We start from the raw sequence: 12,392 nt of genomic DNA, 5'->3' as shown, positions 1-12,392 counted from the left end.
TTCACCACCCACCGAAAAATAAAATCAAAACAAACACTGTCAAAATCATTCCTACATTTGCGTCACATTCACAAAGATTTCCAAATGCGAGTGAAGTTCATCCAAATGCAGTTTTATTCAAGCAAATCTATGTAACATAAAAGTAATAATGTGTAAAATATTTTACAAGAGTCCTGCGCTAATTTGTGCAAAAGATTTTAGACATTAAATAAAAGTCATTTACTCTGCACAAATTATGTGGAAACATTATTAGCGTGCAACAGGGGGTGGGAAACTCGGCACAATGCGCCCGGCACACTTTCGGCACACTCGCCGGCACATTTATGAAGCAAGCTGTCATCAAACTGGCAACACTTTTTAATTTATTTTTTCAAAAAAGAAAATAATGAAGACAACTTGTATCAACATCCAACACTTTGATAACAAAAAATGCAATTATTCCGGGTGTTGCTATTGCAATCAAATTCCTAATCTCATATATATTCAATCTCTACTATGCAAGACTGGCTTGATGACGGAGTTATCAGAACGGTTTAAAGGCAATCCAAAACGGTACCAAATGTTTAACCTGAGAGAGCTACAAATCCTTTGGAAGATTTGGGACGCATGCATGATTAGAACGAGGCACTGAAGTTGGAGATTTGTAGAGCCAAGGCCATGATATTTTTCATTCCGTCAATTTCTGGGGAAATATTATCCTGGAAAGAACGTAGCCAGTGGAGGATTTTATACACGCAGAAAAAATAATTGTAAACACAATTAAATTCTAGTTCAAATCAACCGATTTTTCAGTTTGCTATACCGACAAACTGATTTCTAGGTTAAACTGAACTGTTCCCATTGTTAGATAATACAAATATTTTCATTTGACGAAATTTTTGACAGTTTGTTAGAACAAACTGAGATTTGGTACAGTAGACGTTCGATAAGTGCAACATGTTTACGTTTCAGTTACCGAATGAAATTCGCTAACTGCAACGACTGACAGCCGTCAAACAGTTGTCAAATGCTGTTGGACGCAGCCAAAATGCAATCAAAAACATCGCAATGCAGCTGTAGTGCATCTGAAAAACATCGCAACTCTGTTGACGTTACGTTTTTGACAGATAGCGGTGCGATAACTGCAAAATTGTTGCACTTAGCGGACTTGCAGTTAAAAAGCATTGCAGTTAAACAATAGAGTTAAAAAACTATAGAGGACGAATGTCGCTGCTGTTCCCTTTGTTCTCCTTCGCAAACATCCCGGGTATCTATCTGTCAAACTGCATACTTTTTCGCTTTGACACTTATATCCCTGTCTATCCCCGCCAGCAAAAGATGTTGCGGCAGCGACGCCAGCGACATTCTTCCTCTATAGTTTATTAACTCTATTAGTTAAACCGTTTGCACCGAGCGAACGTCTACTGTAGTTTCAACATAAAATGACAGATGGTTTTAAACGACTGCACTTTTGGTGCTAACAAAACCGAAATGTGATTGTCTTGGTGACGGTAGCTCCTGCGGCAGCTCGGAAATCTATTTTTAGACACTCGGCAAGCGGATGGAAGCGAGAACGAATAAAAAAGGCAAAAAAGCGAAACCGACCAACTTTTTGAGGATTCTGTCTTGAGTACCAGCGCGTTATCCATCACGGCCAAAACTGCACTTGGAAGTTGGAGTGATGGATTTGCTACACTTTCTTCGTTGTGGCGATGTTGGGGTAAGAATTTTAAAGATGTGTGAGTGCATCCGGGCCATGTTTATGGTCCCCATTTTGTTGAAACAAATGAAGTTTTCATCGTTATATGGAATGATGAGAATTGATTGTTTTGATCGATAAACTCTAAGCAAGAACAAAGAAATATAACTTTGGAATAAGCAATTGCTCAGTTTGAAAATCAACCATGCGTTTTATTGTTTTAAACAAGCCTCTTTTTTCTGCGTGTACGGTACTGATATGTTTGTGCCGAAAAAATCATTGCAGGAATGCCTTAAACGAGGCCTAAGATGCAGCAGAATCAGCGAACTTTTTGGTTTTGATGATAAAGCATCGGACACATCAAAGCGAAATCAAAACAAGAGAAAGGTTGCCAGAGGCATTGATTTAACTGACAGCATAACTGACAGCACGCCGGCACACTTCGGCACATCACCGGCACGTTTGGCACAAAATCAAGTGTGCCGAGTTTCTCACCCCCTGGCGTGCAACAGGTGCGGTCTTTTCCCGCCATCCGGCTGGAAGACGACCGTGGTGACAGTTGTTGGTCGCAACGCACATGTGAGGCAGCGATTGTATATGAACGCCGCTAACGCCATCTGTTCGCTGATTGCCACTTGGCAATTTGTGGCGGCCATGTTTTTTACACAAGCTGCTGAGTCAAACTTGAACGTCTGTCTGCGCTTGTACCAATGAGCTGTCACGTCCCGTCCCAGCAATCCAGTTCCAACCCAGGCTAAAAAAGAAAAACGGCAACAGTTTCAACCCCAACCCGACTTCGGTTTCGCTTGTACTAAAGTTTGTTTGAGTTTGTTTGTTTACACATTTTCCGCCAATCCAGTTCCAACCCAGGTTCAAAAACGAATTCGACATTAGTTTGTATATCAGAAAGAGCAAGCACTTCTAGATTGAGTTTAAATAAGGGCGAAAGTAACATGAGAGAGTTCTCTTCATCGACTCACTCTTCTTCAAATTAAAGTGACAAGATGCAAGTATTGTTGAACTTTTTGGTCATAAATCGCTAGGTTGCGATTGAATTTGCATCTTGTCACTTTAATTTGCAGAAGAGAGAGTCGATGAAGAGAAATCTCTCATGTTACTTTCGCCCTTATTTAAACTCAATCTAGACTTATCTTATAATAATGATACTGTAAATTATAGATAGTAGAGTAAACATAGATCCGTGATGATGAATCCGTTGTATCCAAACGAACTGTCAAAATCTGTATCCAAACGAGCATGACGTCATGATTCCAACAACACCAATGGGGCGCATGACGTCATATTCAACCGTCGCACTCTTGAAAAATACTATTCACACGCTTGAGACATTTCACTCAGCGATGTCCGCGGATCTATGTTTACTCTACTATCTATACTGTAAATTAGCGCGGGCGAGCTGCTGTTAGGCCCTTCTCTAGATTGAGTTTAAAGAAGGGCGAATGTAACATGATCAATTACTCTTCATCGACTCTCTCTTCAAAATAAAGTGACAAGATTCAAGTTTGACTATTTTTTTACGTTTAGACGTAAGATTGCGTCGCAACCTAGCGTTTAATGCCAAAAAATGCAACCATACTTGCATCTTGTCACCTAAATTAGAAGAGTCGATGAAGAAAAATCGATCATGTTACGTTTGCCCTTATTCAAGATCAATCATATTCGTCCTTGGGACAAGACACTGTGCTGGAGAGTACATTTTCCTTCGAGCTCTGAAGACACCAAGTAGATTGGATGCAATCGCGCACTTTTATTTGCGCTTTCGCACTCGTGAAATCAAGTGCGACAGTCCAGTAATGAACAAAATGCGCTATATTTGCGTAATTGCTAATTTTAATACAAAATGCAGTCAATATTACTGCATAGTATCAAATTGCAGGATTGTTTATAATACTTTTTGTTATTTAGGACTTCAAAGCCTGCTTCTGTTATGAAATGTGATGGTTTTCTATAGAAACCCTGATTTTTTAGGCGTTAGGCCCTTTAAAAGGGCTAACTCAAAATTTTGTTTCACGATTTACAAACAAATTGTCCAGAGGTGTGGAAATGATAAAGAAAGAGAATGGCGTGTCAGGTTTTCACGGAAAATCCAAACCTGAGAGAGAGGAGACAGCTCACTGACCTTGGGGCTAGACACTGTGCTGGAGAGTACATTTTCCTTCACAGAGTTGCTCAGAATTCCTCCGGATTGCTCCCGTTTTTGCTTTGGTGTTGCCTGATTCATCGCAAAATCAAAACAATATTGCCCGATATCTCGTCTTTCTTGCAGTTTTAGGGGTGTTTTTCAACAAATTTCGTCGATCATTGGTGAAAAGAGTTACTCAGAATTTCTCAGAGTTACGCTTGTTTGCACAGTGTCTTGCCCCTAGGTTTGACATGCAGATTCAGAATATATTGAGTATATATTTTTAGCTGAGGGTAAAGGCAATCTACCTAGCGCTAGGGGCAAGACACTGTGCAAACAAGAGTAACTCTGAGAAATTCTGAGTAACTCTTTTCACAAATGATCGACGAAATTTGTTGAAAAACACCCCTAAAACTGCAAGAAAGGTGAGATATCGGGCAATATTGTTTTGATTTTGCGATGAATCAGGCAACGCCCAAGCAAAAACGGGAGCAATCCGGATGGGAAATGTGTCAAACTACTGTCACGCACACGCAAACGGATGCATTGTGTGGGGCACTTGACTCAAAATTGACTTCCCGCACTAGTTCCCGCACGCAGCCTTAAAGTTGGTTGGAATGAACTCACTTTTGGGTACTTTTGTTTCTCCGTGTACCTATTTTCTACACGCTAACCCTCAGTTACCCAGATTGGTGTCAAAGCGACCCAGATTGAGCAAAACTGCAGTTACTCTAATCTGAGTAAAGGCACCTTTACTCAAATCTGGGTTACTGATGCTGGTGGCAAAATCTGGGTAACCGATACTCAGCTCCTCCGGGGCCTTGATTTTGTTAATTTATTTCAAATTTAGATTTTTTATGAAAAGTTCCCAATTCCCATGTGCTGTTTACTTACCTGATGCAGAAAAACAGTTCTCCAGAAGATTTTCACTGTTTTTCCGTCATTTATCCTCATATTTGTCGTCGAAACTGTAGGGTTTGTGATGCGGTGAATAATTAAAACACTATTTTTCCATTAATTTTCACCAATCTTTTCTCTTTCTATTTTCAATATACTTTTCATTCCACTCAAAACACAACTTTCCTTTTCAAATTCCGTTTCAAAACTGACTCGTCATCACCTCTGTCCTTTTTCTTTTTCTTTCTTCTTCTCTCCGCACGCCGATCGTACTTCCTTCTTGCTCTCGGACTCTCACAGCGTATACGTATACTATAGTCATGCTCCACACCGTGTTTTGCAGAATTCTCCTATCTTATTATACACTGATACAAAACGTACCGCCACTTTTAGCACTTATAGTGTATCATTATTGATTTCCTATTTTAATATAAATATACATATCAACTATCTATCCTACATCCTCCTCCTCCCCTACTCTTAAAACAATGAAAGTATTGTATGTAATGCTTTTGTACATTCTTCAATTTTTATTATAATTTATCATAGATTGATTTCAAAGTTATATAATATATATGGCATGTTAAAAATATGGGTGTATTTAAAACAAAACAAAAACCTGTGAATAAAAGAAAATAATTATTACATAATAGAAGTATTAATATAAAATAACCGTTATTCAACCTAAACATACTTACATTTTTTATTGGGATTTTCAGGGATATTAAGGCTATGTAAATTTTCTTCCTACACTTCGCTCCTCCATCTCACCATCTCAATGCTCGATTCATTTAATGTTAAATGTTTTCATTACAAATTCTCATCATAACATCTAGTTAAATCATTTTTATCTCAATGAAACTGTCATGGATTAAGATGTTCAGGCTCAATATGTCTAATCAACCATTTAATTCAGAGGATATTCAAATTTAATATTTCTCTCCGAATATTCACTATCACATCTACGGTAAGTGTGCCCATCATTGTGCTAATATTTATTTATTTATTTAATAACTAATTATAATAATTATTATATGATGATTCTCAAAGTATACACACTAAGATTCTGATTTTCCAGCTCAGTAATTTTTTCACTGAATTCAGTATTTTTTCCATCTTTTTACTGAGTTCTCAACAGCAGATTTAACTCGGTACACTCGGTAATCATATTTACCGTTCACCAGTAACGATATTTACCGTACATCTGTAATTTTTGACAGTTCATTTGCAGAGCTCGTTAACTTATTTACAGAGTATTCAGCAAAAGGGATAACCGAGCGTACCGAGTTAAATCTGCTGTTGAGAACTCGGTAAAAAATGGGAAAAATACCGAGCTGATCTTAGTGTGTATGTTGCTATTACTAAAACAACCCAATTGTACCAATTAACTAACACTAAAATATAATAGTGTGAGTTAATTTAAAAATGACTGTACAGTGCCGACTCGTTAATTGGGTGCTCGTTAGATAGGCTGTCTCGATGGTTGGATGTTCACTGGGCAAAATTCAACTAAAAAGCACTGTCAATGTCAAAATCGATGTCAAAACGAATTTGACATCTGACCGCCGTCGCATCGCACCTCCCATATACAAAACGTTTGTGCAAGTATGTGAGTGTTTCGTGACGTATTTCTCGTCACTTGCATTTGTCTAGAGCATTTTTATCAGTTATCAGTTGCCCCGACGAACGAACACGATTCGCTAATCTGGATGCAGTCGTGACCCAACCAACGAATCCAGGCTGTACTACCTAATGGAGAGTGTTAAATCGTCAGTCGAAAGTATGCCATCAAAATTTACTTATTTACTTTACATTTACTTATTTACAACATTTACTTATTTACTTTATTTACTTACAAAATTTACTAAAAAATGTGAAAACTATCGTTTCTCTCTGTTTTCAATAATGAATCGCTTGCACAAACATTAGGTACTAACGCTATGAAGGAAATTATTGGTCTGTAACAAATATCTCTTAAGACAAAGGCTTTCATCATCAATTATTAATACTGGAGCTCGATTTGAATAGGTCGTATGTGCTTTTGTCGATTAAAAATTCGATCAGTTGGATTCGCTTATTGTAGCGAAAACCGTTGAAATTAAACAAAGTTGATACATACAGCAGAATCCTCACAAAATAAGCTTTCCGTTTCATCATTAAAAGTCTCAAAAATGTCTTCCATATTGCTACAATAACTAAAATAAACTGATCGAATTTTATATCGACAAAAGCACATACGACCTATTCAAATCGAGCTCCAGAATAGTATCTCCATTTTCAACTATTCCTTATTTTCGGATCTCAAATACACTATCATTGATTGAGGTGTTCAGGCTCAATGTGTCCAACCAAGTATCGATGCCAGAAAATATTCAAACTTACTCAACGTTGCTTTCCAGAGGTTTTTCTCCAATGGTTCACTACCACAATTATCATTTTATACAAATCTTTTCATCGTGTACTAACATTACAATCTCTATTTCAACTATGCCATATTTCCTGATCGCAAATGCACTATCATGGATTGAGGTGTTCAGGCTCAATGTGTCCAATCAAGTATCGAGTCCAGAAGATATTCGAACGTATTCAACGTCACTTTCCAAAGATGTTTCCCAATGGTTCACTACCACAATTATCACTTCATGCAAATGTTTTCATCGTCAACTATCAATACAATCTCCATTTCCAACTATACCATATTTTCTGATCTCAAATGCACTACCTAGGGGCAAGACACTGTGCAAACAAGAGTAACTCTGAGAAATTCTGAGTAACTCTTTTCACCAATGATCGACGAAATTTGTTGAAAAACACCCCTAAAACTGCAAGAACGGCGAGATATCGGGCAATATTGTTTTGATTTTGTGATGAATCAGGCAACACCCAAGCAAAAACGGGAGCAATCCGGAGGAATTCTGAGCAACTCTGTGAAGGAAAATGTACTCTGCAGCACAGTGTCTTGCCCCAAGTGCACTACATATCATGGATTGAGGTGGATTTTTTCTTTTTAGACCACTTGGATCAAACGCCTCCTCAAAGACTCACCATCCCACTCGAGGGTATGGATAACCTTATCAGATCCACTTGGATCGAACGCCTCCTCAGAGACGCACCAACCAGCTCGAGGGTATGGATTTCCTCTTATCAGATCCACTTGGATCGAACGCCTCCTCAGAGACGCACCAACCCGCTCGAGGGTATGGATTTTCTCTCATCGGATCCACTTGGATCGAACGCCTCCTCAGAGACGCACCAACCCGCTCGAGGGTATGGATTTTCTCTTATCAGATCCACTTGGATCGAACGCCTCATCAGAGACGCACCAACCCGCTCGAGGGTATGGATTTTCTCTTATCAGATCCACTTGGATCGAACGCCTCCTCAGAGACGCACCAACCCGCTCGAGGGTATGGATTTTCTCTCATCAGCTCCACTTTGATCAAACGCCTCCTCAGAGACGCACCAATCAAAACCAGAAAATATTCCTTCGCATTGCTCCGAATCATGCTCCGAATTCGTTGCCACAAATTCATCCATTCGCAATCTCTCTTGGATTGAGGTTATCAAGCTCAATTTTACCAATCAAGACTCAAAACCTGAACATATTTCTTCGCATTGCTCTAAAATCCTTACAACAGATTCATCCATTTTGAATCTGCGATCTAGAAACTCTCTTGAATTGAGGTTTTTAAGCTCAATATTACCATTCGTTGCTACCGATCAAGAATCAAGTATCAAAACCAGAAAATCCATCCATCGTTCAGTTTTTTTTTATTTGTCACAGATTCATTAATTCACAATCTCCTATCTTAAAACTCTTTTGGATTGCAGAAAAACCAGAAAATATTCATCCATATCGTTCAGTTTTTTTTTTTTTTTTGTCGCAGATTCATTCGTTCCCAATCTCCTAACTTAAAACTCTTTTGGTTTGAGGTTCTCAAGCTCAATGTTGCCAATCATGTATCAAAACCAGAAAATATTCATCCACATCGTTGCTACAGATTCATTCATTCACAATCTCCAATCTTAAAACTTTTTTTGGTTTGAGGTTTTCAAGCTCAATGTTGCCAATCAAGTATCAAAACCAGAAAATATTCATCCATATCGTTCAGTTTTTCTTGCCACATGTGCATTCATTCACAATCTCCGATCTTAAAACTCTTTTGGTTTGAGGTTATCAAGCTCAATGTTGCCAATCAAGTATCAAAACCAGAAAATATTCATCCATATCGTTCAGTTTTTCTTACCACAGATTCATTCATTCACAATCTCCGATCTTAAAACTCTTTTGGATTGAGGTTTTCAAGCTCAAAGTTGCCAATCAAGTATCAAAGCCAGAAAATATTCATCCATATCGTTCAGTTTTTCTTACCACAGATTCATTCATACACAATCTCCGATCTTAAAACTCTTTTGGTTTGCACGCTAACCTGAAACTACCCATCGACTGGGTCGATTCGACCCGGATTTTTATGTTGTTAGCAGTTGTCAAAATCCGGGTAACCCGAAAACTCAGATTCGCTGAATTTGGGTAAAGATCTGGGTAATCGGCACTTTGTCACTTTTCGGCTTGAGAATATGGCGGCGGTCAGGAGAACGCTGGAAGCTATGAATGTTTTCGCGAAAAATATGCCGATAAATGACGGGAAAACAGTGGAATTATTCCGGGGAACTGTTTTCCAGTGAATAGCACGTGGCAACTGAGAGCTTTTTAATCAAAATCTAATTTGGAAATAAATCAACAAAATCAAGGCCCCGGAGGAGCTGGGCATCGTTTACCCAGATTTTGCCACCAACATCGGTAACCCAGATTTGAGTAAAGGGGCCTTAACTCAGTTTAGAGTAACTGCAGTTTTGCTCAGCATTCATTCACAATCTCCGATCTTAAAACTCTTTTGGTTTGAGGTTTTCAAGCTCAATGTTGCCAATCAAGTATCAAAACCAGAAAATATTCATCCATATCGTTCAGTTTTTTCTTGCCACAGATTCATTCATTCACAATCTCCGATCTTAAAACTCTTTTGGTTTGAGGTTCTCAAGCTCAATGGTGCCAATCAAGTATCAAAACCAGAAAATATTCATCCATATCGTTCAGTTTTTCTTGCCAAAGATTCATCCATTCACAATCTCCGATCTTAAAACTCTTTTGGTTTGAGGTTTTCAAGCTCAATGGTGCCAATCAAGTATCAAAACCAGAAAAAATTCATCCATATCGTTCAGTTTTTCTTGCCAAAGATTCATCCATTCACAATCTCCGATCTTAAAACTCTTTTGGTTTGAGGTTTTCAAGCTCAATGGTGCCAATCAAGTATCAAAACCAGAAAATATTCATCCATATCGTACAGTTTTTCTTGCCAAAGATTCATCCATTCACAATCTCCGATCTTAAAACTCTTTTGGTTTGAGGTTTTCAAGCTCAATGTTGCCAATCAAGTATCAAAACCAGAAAATATTCATCCATATCGTTCAGTTTTTCTTGCCACAGGTGCATTCATTCACAATCTCCGATCTTAAAACTCTTTTGGTTTGAGGTTTTCAAGCTCAATGTTGCCAATCAAGTATCAAAACCAGAAAATATTCATCCGTATCGTTCAGTTTTCCACATGTGCATTCATTCACAATCTCCGATCTTAAAACTCTATTGGTTTGAGGTTTTCAAGCTCAATGGTGCCAATCAAGTATCAAAACCAGAAAATATTCATCCATATCGTTCAGTTTTTCTTGCCACAGATTCATTCATTCACATCTCCGATATTAAAACTCTATTGGTTCGAGGTTTTCAAGCTCAATGGTGCCAATCAAGTACCAAAACCAGAAAATATTCATCCATATCGTACAGTTATTCTTGCCAAAGATTCATTCATTCACAATCTCCGATCTTAAAACTCTTTTGGTTTGAGGTTTTCAAGCTCAATGGTACCAATCAAGTATCAAAACCAGAAAATATTCATCCATATCGTTCAGTTTTTCTTGCCACAGATTCATTCATTCACAATCTCCGAGCTTAAAACTCTTTTAGTTTGAGGTTTTCAAGCTCAATGTTGCCAATCAAGTATCAAAACCAGAAAATATTCATCCGTATCGTTCAGTTTTTCAGTTTTCCACATGTGCATTCATTCACAATCTCCGATCTTAGAACTCTTTTGGTTTGAGGTTTTCAAGCTCAATGTTGCCAATCAAGTATCAAAACCAGAAAATATTCATCCATATCGTTCAGTTTTTCTTGCCACAGATTCATTCATTCACAATCTCCGATCTTAAAACTCTTTTTGGTTTGAGGTTTTCAAGCTCAATGTTGCCAATCAAGTATCAAAACCAGAAAATATTCATCCATATCGTTCAGTTTTCCTTGCCACAGGTGCATTCACTCATAATCTCCGATCTTAAAACTCTTTTGATTTGAGGTTTTCAAGCTCAATGTTGCCAATCAAGTATCAAAACCAGAAAATATTCATCCATATCGTTCAGTTTTTCTTGCCACATGTGCATTCATTCACAATCTCCGATCTTAAAACTCTTTTGGTTTGAAGTTTTCAAGCTCAATGTTGCCAATCAAGTATCAAAACCAGAAAATATTCATCCGTATCGTTCAGTTTTTCAGTTTTCCACATGTGCATTCATTCACAATCTCCGATCTTAAAACTCTATTGGTTTGAGGTTTTCAAGCTCAATGGTGCCAATCAAGTATCAAAACCAGAAAATATTCATCCATATCGTTCAGTTTTTCTTGCCACAGATTCATTCATTCACATCTCCGATCTTAAAACTCTATTGGTTCGAGGTTTTCAAGCTCAATGGTGCCAATCAAGTATCAAAACCAGAAAATATTCATCCACATCGTTCAGTTTTTCTTGCCAAAGATTCATTCATTCACAATCTCCGATCTTAAAACTCTTTTGGTTTGAGGTTTTCAAGCTCAATGGTGCCAATCAAGTATCAAAACCAGAAAATATTCATCCATATCGTTCAGTTTTTCTTGCCACAGATTCATTCATTCACAATCTCCGATCTTAAAACTCTTTTAGTTTGAGGTTTTCAAGCTCAATGTTGCCAATCAAGTATCAAAACCAGAAAATATTCATCCGTATCGTTCAGTTTTTCAGTTTTCCACATGTGCATTCATTCACAATCTCCGATCTTAGAACTCTTTTGGTTTGAGGTTTTCAAGCTCAATGTTGCCAATCAAGTATCAAAACCAGAAAATATTCATCCATATCGTTCAGTTTTTCTTGCCACAGATTCATTCATTCACAATCTCCGATCTTAAAACTCTTTTTGGTTTGAGGTTTTCAAGCTCAATGGTGCCAATCAAGTATCAAAACCAGAAAATATTCATCCATATCGTTCAGTTTTTCAGTTTTCCACATGTGCATTCATTCACAATCTCCGATCTTAGAACTCTTTTGGTTTGAGGTTTTCAAGCTCAATGTTGCCAATCAAGTATCAAAACCAGAAAATATTAATCCATATCGTTCAGTTTTTCTTGCCACAGATTCATTCATTCACAATCTCCGATCTTAAAACTCTTTTGGTTTGAGGTTTTCAAGCTCAATGGTGCCAATCAAGTATCAAAACCAGAAAATATTCATCCATATCGTTCAGTTTTTTCTTGCCACAGGTGCATTCATTCACAATCTCCGATCTTAAAACTCTTTTGGTTGGAGGTTTTCAAGC

The sequence above is a fragment of the Aedes albopictus genome, chromosome 1 (genome assembly GCF_035046485.1).
Source record: "Aedes albopictus strain Foshan chromosome 1, AalbF5, whole genome shotgun sequence".
Lineage (NCBI taxonomy): Eukaryota > Metazoa > Arthropoda > Insecta > Diptera > Culicidae > Aedes > Aedes albopictus.
Note: the sequence above shows the minus strand (reverse complement) of the source record.